This window comes from Ursus maritimus (genome assembly GCF_017311325.1).
Source record: "Ursus maritimus isolate PB19 chromosome X unlocalized genomic scaffold, ASM1731132v1 scaffold_X1, whole genome shotgun sequence".
NCBI lineage: Eukaryota > Metazoa > Chordata > Mammalia > Carnivora > Ursidae > Ursus > Ursus maritimus.
The window spans coordinates 34,526,221-34,539,624 of NW_024423319.1; positions in this window are offsets into that span (position 1 = coordinate 34,526,221).

Consider the following 13,404-nt stretch of genomic DNA (forward strand, 5'->3'; position numbering starts at 1 on the left):
GTTTTATTGGAACCCTGCCACATCCATTCATTTATACGTTGCTTATGGCCAACTTCATGGTACAACAGCAAAGCTGAGCAGTTGCAAGAGACTATATGGAACACAGTATCAAAGATATTTACTAGTTGGCCCTTTGTGGGAAAAGTTGGTTGACCCCTGCTCTATTACCTTGCTACTCCAAGTATAATTCATGGACCAAAAACATTGTCATCTGGGAGCTTGTTAGAAACATAAACTCTCTGATTCCTTTCCAGACCTACTGCATCAGAATCTGCAGCTTAACAAGATCCCCAGATGATTCCATCCACAATAAGGTTTGAGACTCCTTCCTCTAGCACTCATCGTGCTGTCTTAAAATTGTTTGTGAATATTTTAACAGATGAAAAAATGGAAACATGACTAGGATATTAAAATGTACGAGTTATGGCACATGGACAAATTTGGGTCACTGCAAAAATAGCAAAGTGCAATTTAGAGGAATAAAAACTAAATCAATATGAAATTAAAGCAGAAATAAGAAAGTTTAGTTTGCCAGGAGGAAATATAAATTCAGGATCATATCACTTACCAATGGGTTCATTTAGTAACATCACATTTCAATTATATTCATATATTCAATGATATATTTATGCTATATTCAATATATATATTCTATTTTTTAGTGTGAAATGTAAGTCCCATTAGCAATATTCTTAATACTTTATAGGTTATGCAGAATTCATTTGTCACAAATTTGAATTTGCTTATTTAATAATGCATAACAGTGATATGATTTGGTTATCTGATGTCTTAAAATGTGACTATGAAACTCTTGGTGAATGATACAGATCAAGAGAAACCTATTCAAAACCCCTGTTGGGTTTTGGACTGCTTAACAATTCAAATGTGGTATTAGGCATTTATGTGTCAATTTCTTCTATAGCTAATGTCACATTTAAAGTCATGGAGATACTTCCACTGCCGTCACAGTTAGTTGATAGCTCACATCGGCAATCCTATGTTAAGGTCTTAGAAACTGAGGCCTCTAATTTTTCACCAGCGAGTTTTTGATAGGTAATACCTATTTGTTCTTTCAGTTATTCAGTCAGTGAATACTTACTGAATCATATGCTGGATACTGTGCTAGATGCTAAGCATACAATATTCAGCAAAAGCAAATACTGTCCCTGATCTCATGAAGTTCACATCTAGTGAAGGAGATAGCAATGTCTAACTAATCACAAACATAAATGTATAAACTGCAATAAGTGCTATGATGGGAAGCTATACAATGTTGTCTATGAAGGTATATAACAGAGGAAGCTGACCTAAAATGGGGGGTAAGGTGAGCAAGAAGGCTTCCCTGTTCTCAGAAGAAATATCTTTTAGGCTGTGCTTTAAAGGCTTAATAGGAGTTAACTGGTGATGTGAGTGTTAGGAAAGGTGGGAAATGCGAGGAAGTATCCACAACAGAAGCAAGAGCATGATGGAACTGAAAGTAGAGCAAGAGCAAGGAAGTGAAAGTAGTTGTAGCTGAAGCATGCATGAAGGAGATGAGGGGACATGGCAAAATATGGTACAGAAGAGGTAGACAAGGGCCAGGTTAGGCTCTCTTATAAACCAAAATAAAAATTTTGCTATTTATTCTAAGAGCAATAAGAATTGGGACAATGGGATTTGGGAGTGCAAATGTGTAACTGGGACAATTATTTAGAAGGCTGTTCCAGTACTCAGACAAGAGGTGATAGAAAGCCAAACCTGTATATGGATGCTAGAAATGGAGTGAAGATAGTCAGAAGCTAAAGTTGACAGGAGTTAGTGATGAAATTGGTTATGGGGCATAACAGATAGGAAGATGTTCAAGGATGACTGACAGTTTCTTGCCTAATCCAACCATCTAAATGACAGGGTCATTGCCAATGATGCTAAGAAACTTGCCACACATTGAGAGTATATTCTCATATAATCAAAACTCTATGAAGTCATGAGAATACTCAATGGCATGGCAATTACTTATATAGAGATTTTAACTTATATATATTTTTAGAAAACATACCACAAACATGTGTTCTGATTTTCTTATTTTTATTAGTATCTTTCTATTAGTTTAGTATTAGCTTACTAGTATCTCCAAAGATACAAATAAAGATACTCAGTTTTGAGAAAGCTAAATGAACAATGGTACCTAGATGTACAAAGAGAGAATATTTCAGAAAGTGATTGTTAGCAAGCTCACATATACCATATATTACTTGTCTGGGTCATATGTTTAACTTTGGTGGGGGAAAAAGAATTTTCAAATAAGAGTAAAATGTGATAGAAACATAATGCAAATATGCAAGTAGTCATTTCACAAAACATGTACAAATCTTGCATCATTAAAATATCTGCATTTTCTTTGAAAGATATGTGCCATTTCTAAAATGGTGGTCGTACGCACTAAAGTTAAGACTAATAAATATTTTAGAAGTGTGAAATAAAAAAATCAACATTGTTTATGTCATAAACTCCTTGATCATGATAGCCTCTAATACAACATGTATTAATTTACTTGTTATAGTTACTTAAGTTACTCTCATATTTTATATTTCAGGAGATATGAGTGTTTTCAAAATGTATAATTTAAAAGTGCAGGCATATTTTTGAAAGGCTTATGTTCAAAAACAGAAAACATACATAGAAAAAATGATTTTACTACCATGATCTAGTATGAACGGGCATGTAACTCTACTTTGAAATTGCTTGGCTAGTTACCTTTCCAAAATAAAAGGAACTTCCACGTATTTTAAAAAGTTGAAATATTTTAGAGTGTGGACATTTTAACCTATGTTGCCCGTCTTGTTGGATATTGGTGCAGGCTAGTCAGAGTGAAAAATATGTATGACATATAGATTTCAAATTATCAATTGGCTCAACTGAATTATTAAAATCAAGAAATATTTCTTTAAGTACTTAGTTAATGCCATGTTTTTGAGTTCAATTGATTATTATAAAAGACTACTTAAATTTTAAGAATACATTTTAAAATTTTTTAAATTTAAATTCAATTTAGTTAACATATAGTGTATTGTTAGTTGCAGGGGTAGAATTTAGTGAATCATCAGTTGCACATAACAGTTGCATGTAACACCTGTATGCTCATTACATCAAGTGCCCTCCTTAGTGTTCATCACCCAATTACCACTTTCCATCCCACCTCCCCTCCAGCAACCCTCGGTTTGTTTCCTACAGTTAAGAGTTTCTTATGGGGGGTGCCTGGGTGGCTCAATCAGTTAAGTGTCTCCTTCGGCTCAGGTCATGATCCTGCGGTCCTGGGATGCAGCCCCACATCCGGCTCCCCACTCAACAGGGAGTTTGCTTCTCCCTCTCCCTCTGCCCCTCTCCCCACTAGTGCTCACTGGCTCTCTCTTTCAAATAAATAAATAATTTAGAGAAAGAGTCTCTTATGGTTTGCCTCCCCCTCTGTTTTCCTCTTATTTTATTTTTCCTTCCCTTCCCCTGTGCTCATCTGTTTTGTTTCTTAAATTCCACATTTGAGTGAAATCATATGGTATTTGTCTTTCTCTGACCGACTTATTTTGCTTAGCATAATACTCTATTGTTCCATCTATGTCATTGAAAATAGCAAGATTCCATTCTTCTTGATGGCTGAGTAATATTCATACACACACACACAGACCCCACATCTTAATTTTTAGAATATTAATACAAGTAAAAATTGTGAGGAATGTGGAATTATCTTATAAAGGTTTTGGTTTTCCTATGCTTTAAACATATATATCCTGAAAGCATGCCTGACTATCTTTTAATGATATAGCATTAAATACATATTATGTGCAAGACACCATGTTGGTTCTTGTAGGTGATATAAAAGGCATATTCTCTGCAGGGAACACACAACATTTTAGTACCCAATTCTGTACCCCTTTCGTGAGTTTTGATTATGTATTATTTACTTTAACCAAATGAAGAGTTGAAGAGCAATTGAATGTATTTAACTATTTTATCAAATCCAAGAAATAAAATATCTGTGAATAAAACAAAAGCTATAATACACCGCAAGGTGAAATAATGGCATTGTTTATCAATGTGGGTAATACTTGATTTTTGTTATAGCCTACGTTTTCATTGAAGTAATTTGGTAACCTAAAGAACTTTATAATCATAGTTATATATCAGAGAACTCACATTGGAAAAAAAAACAACTTCTGTTAAGTGAACTTGCATTTATTTGTAGCAACTCAAAGTCACGTAATTAAAAGTTTAAAAGATAGAATTCTTCGATTGCTAATAAAGGTGTCAAAAAAGTGACACGTATAAATCCTGTCATAACATTGTAGGACCAACATATGCACATTATTTCATTTACATGAGCCCTTTCTGTGAAGAAACTTTAAATGCTGATATGGTTTTACAGAAAAAAGATAATATTTACCTTTAATACTTACTAATATTACTAACCTTATCCAGCTCAGGAGGAGCACAGTTGTCCAACTGATCATTTTTCACAGGAGACATTGAATACATTACTTAAATTATTACCTTAATGGTGAGATATATATATATATCACAGTAGCATCGGTAGCATTAAGTAGGGTTTTAGGGAAGATGTTACTGTTTGAATGAGAGCTGGAGATAAATCAGGTCAACTGACTTATTTTTAAAGATCAATTGAATCTTATATAGCCTAAAATAGTCACAGAAATCACCAGGGACCCACATTTCAAAAACTCAAAGTATACGAAGTTGTGGATGTATGTATATTATCATAAAACTCTTAGTACACTTTTATGTACAGGAGAATGAACATATTTAGTAACATTAACAAAATTATTCATGATAAATAACCAGACTCTAACTTCTTTATATCAAGTATAATTATGTTGCACATCCATTTTTATGTCACCAACATGCCCTGATGAGGTCAGCCTTTTGGGGAAGTGAAGTAGGCAACAAGCGCACAGACTTGCATGATGAGATTTGGGGCATATTTTCTCTTTTGACCAATCAAGGAATTCAACTGTTGGAGTCACATTTTCAATGTTAAAATGGGCCTCTCTCTGGACGGGGTAGACACTGCCACCCTCAAATGAACTTGTGTACCAAATCTTTTCCAATTAACAGCTGGATAAGAACAAGGTGTCAACAGGCCTATGTACCAAGGAGAGCACTGGCCTTGGGGAAGAATGGGAGCAGTCATTATGGAGACACATGGTAAGGACAGAACAGTGCTGAAAGGGAGATACTAGGGATGCAATTGGCTTACATCACATTCTTCTAAGGCTGACCTTGGTCTAAAGACCACTTGTAGGGCCATTATTACCTTATGATGCCATTGATATATATGAGGTGGCCTTTGTGTGAGTGAGCACCATTTGAAGCTTGAGAGTGTAAACTTACCTGTGTATCCACGTTAACCTATTTCACCAATGCAGTGAAAACACCTGTGGGAAAACTTGGATCTTCACAAAAGTATAATGAATGACTTCCCGTGCACTCTCAGGACAGCTGCTGGGGCTCTTTAAGATTTTACATTTTACGCTTTTTGAATTTCATGTTTCCTTTATGGAAAGCCGCCTATAGCATGAAGAATTTTTTAAATATATATTAAACAAAGGAAGCATAACCTTTGTCATCATCTTAAATGGTAAGTTATCAAATGACAAAATGGGACGATTTGATGTTGACCATTCTGACTATGGTACATTTTAAGGCAGCCATTTTGTTGCAACTGTCTTGATGTACAATCCTTGTTATCTTCTTTTATTTTTTGATCAGTAATAATATGTTCAGCAAACATTCCCAACCCTATTCCATCCCTAACCTCTCTCCAGTTTGGATAGACTTCCACTTTATTTTGTATTATTTAATTTTTATGTAATGAGTATATATTAATTTTGTACTAAAAGAGTCTGTTAAAATTTCACTGTAAAAGTAAGTGAACCTCTATAATCATTATCAGTTCTTCCTCCAACACTATCATTCTAAAAACATCCTGTGGAGTTAAATACATGTGTATGACTTCAAGAACAATCAGAAATTTAATTGAAAATTCCCTGTGCAGTCTGCGCTTAAAATAAGGGATCTAAATTTAGACCTACTTTGCCTAACTTGTAATAACATGCTTAGGAAACCTATAGAATGCAGAGTCGTCCATTCTCCAGTGTTTTTTGACATTTGTAACTTGATACCCCCTTTTGAGAAACAAAGTTCTCAGTGTCCCCTCCTACTCCTGAGATTTTTAGGTCCATCCATCAAAAATATTTTTATGGACTTCACTTTCAAAAATTTGTGATAGGACAAACAATAGCTGGATTTTCTTTTTTTTAATAAGAATTTTTTTATTATATTATGTTAGTCACCATACAGTACATCCCCAGTTTTTGATGTAGAGTTCCATGAATAGGTGGATTTTCTATGGCCTAATCTCAGATATGAGTTTGTTTCTGAAAGAGAAAACTTCAAATTCATATCTTGGCTTCATTAGTCTAATTGTTCTTATTTATGCCATCTTATTTGATATTTATTTAGAATAAAGTCAGGGTGGTGATTAAACACTTTGGCAAAGGTGTCTGCTTAACATATTATTTGGTAATAAAACGGGCTGAGTCTTTTTTAGATTGCATTAAAATGTTGTGTACCAGTTAAAAAATTTTCTTTTTCAGATATGGTAAGTCATTAATGGAAATTTTTTACTAGTTCAGAAATAGGTCTACATTACCGAAATAATAAGAATCCCCTAACTATAATGGTTGAATATTACTGCAAAATGAGAGTCCCGTAGCATGTTTATGGGTATACTTACGATTATTTTTGAAGGACGGCGATGGTTGGCCTATAGATGCTCATGGATATTGGATGATATCCCTGAAAACAAACATTTGGAAAAATGCAATGAGAACTCTACAAGTAAAGTGCTATTTAGAATAACTATTTACACTATTCACATATAAAGCATAACTGAAAGTAATGAGGCTGATATCTATAAGCACCAGAAGACAGTTTCATTTATATAAAACTAATGTAAAAAACCCTGAACATTAGTACAGCAACTTAAAGAGAAAAGTAAATATCAGTTAAGTATTATACATGAACCAGCAAAATTATAATTCAAATATTAAGCTAAAACATTATTTCACATAAAATCATTACAGACCAGAATTAATTAAATGGTATTTTACCCATAGGTACAAAAATGATACTAGAAGCTGGAAGGGGAAGTTTGAAAAATCACCATTTCAGTATCAATTTTTTAAAAGTATCAATTGACAGTATTTGTTTTCAGATTTGAAAACAAAATTAATACAAATATTAGCCAACTACATTTTGTAGGACAAAGAAATTAATATTTAACATGTTTTAAACATAAGAAGTTCCCTAAAACACATAAAACATGACCTAAAAGTTTTAAATACACAGATTTTCTTAAAATACAAATCTGTGGGAACCCACTCAGAACCCCAGAGTTGGTATAAAGCTTATTTTAAGTTGAAGACATGTCGAGATTCAACATATGCAGAAAAAAGCCTCCTCTGATCTTCCCTTATCTGACTAAAAGCTGCAATTTCTTGGAAATGAGGCTATCGGAAATGCCTTCTCCATGGAACTGTATGGCTGTGATGGAAAGACCACTTGTACCCGTACCTGTGTAGACAAACACTATCACGAACTAATCTCTTGTCTGTTCTCTTAAAAATCCATTTGTCTTTCCTAAGAAAACCTACTTGTTTATCCCAGAGAAATTGTTCCACACTCCTCCCTTATCCCCACTAAGTTAGGTATATCAGTCTTTAACTTTACCATTAAACAGGCCAGCTGCTTTTTTTGTTGGCCTTCTATGTATATGAAATAAAATTTTCTCCTGTTAATCTCTTGCTTGTCAGTTTAGTTTGCAGTTCTCGGCAACGGAATCCAAGAGGATAGAGGAAAAGTTTTTCCTCCCCTAAAAATCTAATCCTTCCAATCATCTAAGTAAGTAAAATCAAATAATGTAAAGACCATTAGAGTTATAAGAAATACATAAGAAATGTTGATTATCATACTATTTGAAGACGTTAAAATATTTTAGCTCATAAATGTATCAATATAAGTTAACATATCTGAAGCATAGTATAAAATACTTATACAATAAATTTTAAAGCCACAATTTAAATTATTTAATGTTACTACCCTCTCAATCATTCAAGAGAGAACAGACTGTAACAGCAAATTGTTATATTTTTCCTTCCTTAATGAAAGAGCGAATAAAGAGTAAATAAAAGTAAAGAAAGAGTAGTTCTGATTTCAAATTAGTGAAAAACAACATGGGTAACAGCTGTTATATGAAACTAAATGTCAGAAAATGCATAGAATATTATAAATTCGTACTGGCATTTTCTTGTTTCTCTTACAGCTCTAAATAATACAAAGATTCATGAAATAAATATGTAAGAACATACGATCACATTAAACCTCTATTTTCATCAAATGATAGGAGATCCATAGTAAATACAAATAATTTCTTCATGAAAAGGGATGTAAAACTGGTTCTACCTAGTATATTTCAAGAAGCAGAGGTACAAAGTTAATAACAATCTTTGAGCAATGATGAGATTCCATGCTTGCTGAAGAAGCTGGTGGCCAAGTTATTAGTCTGTACAATAAAAATTAAACATAGAAATGCAGGAAAGCATGAAATCATTTCAGTACATAGTAATTAGCTGTTCTATTGCTTAATACTGTAGCTCAGTACATAGCACTGTTCTACCTGATTAATAATACTGTAGCTCCCACTTAACTGTAGAAGTACCCTTGCAGGGAATAAAACATTTGTGGTCCGAGAACTGCTGCCAATGGAATTACAGCCCCCTAGTGGTTAACTGTGACGATTGCAGTCAGAACACTGCGAGCTATGATTGTGATCGTGCCATTTACTCATGAAGGATTTATTTATTGCAGGCTTCCACACCCTCCTGGGGGGAGGATTGAGATATAAAGAAACACTTCTGCTCTTTAATTTTAAAAAAATCAATCTTATAGTGTAAAAAATTACTTCTAGACCTATCAACTGAAAATATATTTTCTGGTGTTTCCAACATTTTTGCATACATTTCTAAAATTTTAATTAATTTTGAAGAAGTCTGGATGGAACACCCTAGCCAAAATTAAAACTTTTTTTCAATTTCTGTCTCTCTCTTTAGCCCCACTTGCTTTGCCTCTTCCCCACAGCCACAGCATTCTTTATAATAATATTTTGCATCTACCGTGCATTCGCAGTCTTTTTCTTTCAGTTATTTATACATAAATCCGAGATATATTTTATTATCAACATTCTGTCACTTCCAGTTTTTATCCATCTTACTGAACCGTTATCTTTAAAATTCCCACATGACTTTGATAGATTTTTCTGCTTTGTAGGCTAGTGACTCTAGATAGAAAAGAAAGATGGCCACGACCTAGCTCTCTGTACTAATCCAAACACTATGTAATTCCCTCCTACAAAAATAGTGCGTACACTGTCTTTCAATTTCACACGTGCAGTCCTATTACTTCTGGTGCTATTTATAACTGATTTATAAAGTGACATTAAGAGTAATTTTGTGGTTGTTCAAGACAGATTTTATCCTACTTTTCCTACAGAAATTATTGTTATTTTGCTTTCACCCGACCCTGAGAAAGAATATTATAAAACAGTTGTTTCAATTCAAAATTGTGCTTTCAAAGTCATAAGAATCCTGTGAAGATTTAATGGATAAGTTTGCTGCTTTATTTCTCCTCAGTTGAAATTACTGTACAATAAAAAAGCAGGCACTTAAAGTAGAATGTCTATCAAAGAAATGCCTATCTTACTGTGGCTACAAGTCATCATTAAAATGCCAGTACTCAATCCTGAGCAGAAGGAATACATTACAAAAGAGCTTAATGTACTTCTTTGGAATGGCATGGATATTTCATATTTAAAAAGAAGAAGGTCGTCTTTCATTCAGGATTAAAATATGATCACATTCAAACACAAGGGTCACCCTTTACTGACTACTTTGACTTTTACAAAATGTACTGTAATGAAGGATGACTTACATATAATAAAATGTACGTGTTTTAAATACGAAGTTTGACCAGTTTTGATGAAGACAATACACACCTGTGCAGTCTCATGCCAATGAAGATATAGAATGTTTCTGTCCCCCTGTTCCTTTGTAGTCACTCTCCACCAACACAAAGCGACCATTTCCTTACTTCTATCACTTTAGATTATTTTTGCCAGTTCTAGAAGTTCATATAAATGAAACCATAAAGTATGCCCTTTTCCTTTTGTATTTCTTCTACCCTTTGTTCAAAACATTTTTCTTTCACTGAGTCTTATTAGCAGACTCTTTAAAGCACACATATCCCCTTGCCTTATCCTGTTGATTCATTCATTTCAATTTTCTTAACTTTCTCTTCAAGTTCATTGAATTTTCTAATACCACAGTCTTTGTCTAATGTGATACTGCCTTTTAAACGTACTGTGTTGTGTTAAAGAGAGCAACGGAGTGGGTTATTTGTGACTCTCAGAACAGCAAATCACAAGTCCAACAGCACATGGCAAACCAAGGGAGCAATTGCAAAAGACAAAATCACCGGAAGAGCTTTAGATGCAAAATAATGCATTGTCTATTACATCCTCATATTTAGTACAATACAAATACCAAAAACAATTATTTTGTATTGTGTCTAAAGCATATATGTTTCAGAAGAAGAAGAAGAGTAAAACATGCATTTGGGGATGTAAATAGGATGTATAATATACGTTATTAAATATAATGAGATTGCTTTAAATGGGAAGCATATCAAATGATATCATATTTTGGGTAGAAGGCCCCAGTTTTTATCTTCAGGTTTCATGTCCTTAAAATTGGTTTTTGCTGTTGGCAGCTAAAACAGATAGCAGTTGAGACTTCCTACTAATGTGTTAGGCTACACAATTCTTGTAGAAGAATGATGCAAAGTCCGTCAGAATGAAAGGCAATTGTCTTCATAAAAATCCTCTGAATAGGTGCAATTTTAGGGAAGTGTGTTCCATATTAGAGATTTGGAAAAAAAAAAAAAGATGGCAAGCTTGAGTCAGCTGCAAATATCACACACCTAAAAGTTTTCTGATGTAAATGCCTCCTTTCTGGAAAGGAGAGTCAAGTTTGGCAAGTGCTGATTGGATAGCATGGGAAAAATGAAAGAAATGGACTGAAAATGGAAATTTTCAGAGTTTGAAACCAGAAGTTTTCTGAAATCAATTGATTTTGAACAGGAGTACAGTACGGATGCCTTCCTTTTTATTGATTTTGTGGTACTAAAATAAAAATTGAGTAACAAAAATATAGACCATAGAAACTCAGATACAAAATTTTATTACATTCAGAAGTGTAAAAAAATTAAGGATTTACCCAGATTAATCAAGACCCTATTACCTGAATCTAACCACAAATTTTCTTTTGTTCTATTTGCCAACTCTTCTTAGTAGGAAACAACGTCTCTGATATTCCCAGCAAGTATATCTGTCAAAAGTCTGCAGGGCCCGGAATAAACAAATATTTAGAGACAGAAAGGATTTCTGGTTGGCCAGAGCTGGGGCGGGCCTGGGTGGGGGTGGAAGGTAAGGTAGTCAGGAGTGACATGTACACAGGGTTTCTTTTGAGGATGATGAAAACATTCTAAATTGTGACAGTGGTTATATGGCTCTGTGAGTATACTAGAAACCATTGGATTGTATACTTTAAAATGGGTGACTTGTATAGCATGCAATTTTATTTCAGTAAAACTGGTAAAAGAGATTTGGGGTTGAATCCATGACCTCCAATGAAAAATCAGATCTTAAAATGACTTTGAAAGGAAATACATTAATTTCACATAATAACCATGTGATACATCTAACATCTATACATCTAAGAATCATGAAAGGCCAGGTTTTAGATAAAAAATGATAATGCTAATACCTACAGCTCTGCATGTGTAAACAGAATGTGTCAACATTTTGTAGTGATGTGGAAGCTGGGGCAGAACGTTAAAAAAAAAAAACCCTAAACTCTGACAAATATAGCAAGACAACTAAAGCATGATGAAATCTTTTTTAATTGAATAAGATAGACTCAAAGGTCAATTTTTATCTGGCCACTATCTCACATCAGCAAATATTCAGTGTTTACGTATAATCAGAATGATGCAAACTTTTCTATTTGAAATGACTCTTTTTAAATCATTGATCTTAACACCAAACCGTACATTCCAGTGACTTCTCTGGTGGGGAAGTGCCAAGTCTCTAAGCATCCAGTAAATGACCAAGTAGAAGAAACTCTATACTTTCTTTATTATGGGGAAAAATTGTGTTCAAAACTTCATTTTAGCTCCTCCATTCACAGTCGATATTCATCACATGTCATTTGATGGGGGTTCTGTACCTTGTTATGCAAGCTCATAGCTTCCTCTCAGCCCCTTTTTGTTTAAATCATACTGGCATATATACAACTGGTGATTTTCATTAAATTTTTTTAAGGCAAGGAAAATCAGAATTCAGTTGAAAACTAGTGACAGATTCTAAATACTCTATAGGCTTTTGCTCTGAATACCATTTGGAAACTGACTCTTAAAATATTTGTAGATCGCAGGTGGATTTGTTTGGTATGTTTTATTTTTATTAAAAAAAAACAGTTAGTCACAATATTTATGCAACTGGAAGTGACAAGCTTCACTGTAAAAATCACAGGAAAAACTCAGTACAAAACATATTATCAAAATACCAAAAGAAAACATTTTAAAGTTATAGACAGACATAAAATGGGAGCTTTACTTTGATGTTAATAGGCTTTGCATTTATTTTATTTTTTTAAAGATTTTATTTATTTATTCGACAGAGATAGAGACAGCCAGCGAGAGAGGGAACACAAGCAGGGGGAGTGGGAGAGGAAGAAGCAGGCTCATAGCGGAGGAGCCTGATGTGGGGCTCGATCCCGCAACGCCGGGATCACGCCCTGAGCCGAAGGCAGATGCCCAACCGCTGTGCCACCCAGGCGCCCCTAGGCTTTGCATTTAAAATGCAGATGCCATGTTTAAATTTGAGCTTGTTGAATTATGAGAATGTATAACTATTACATAAGAAATTAGATGAAAAGAGAACCATTTATTATGATATAAGAGCAGAATGGAATTTCATGGAATCTGTACTCAAAGGTTTCCTGTGTTATTATGACTGCCTTTTTTTCCTAGTAAATGTGATTTGGGAGAACTTAAGGTAAATCTGTGTGGTCTTTTTTTTATTGTTTATTGAGAGTTTATTATGAGCCAGCTTCCGTGTATACATTATGCATTACATCCTTAGAACAATCTTGCAAGTCACAAATTATTATCCTCATAAATGAGAATGCTCAGACCCTAAAACATATTTAAACTGCTTTTCGAACTATTCCCCAAACTAAG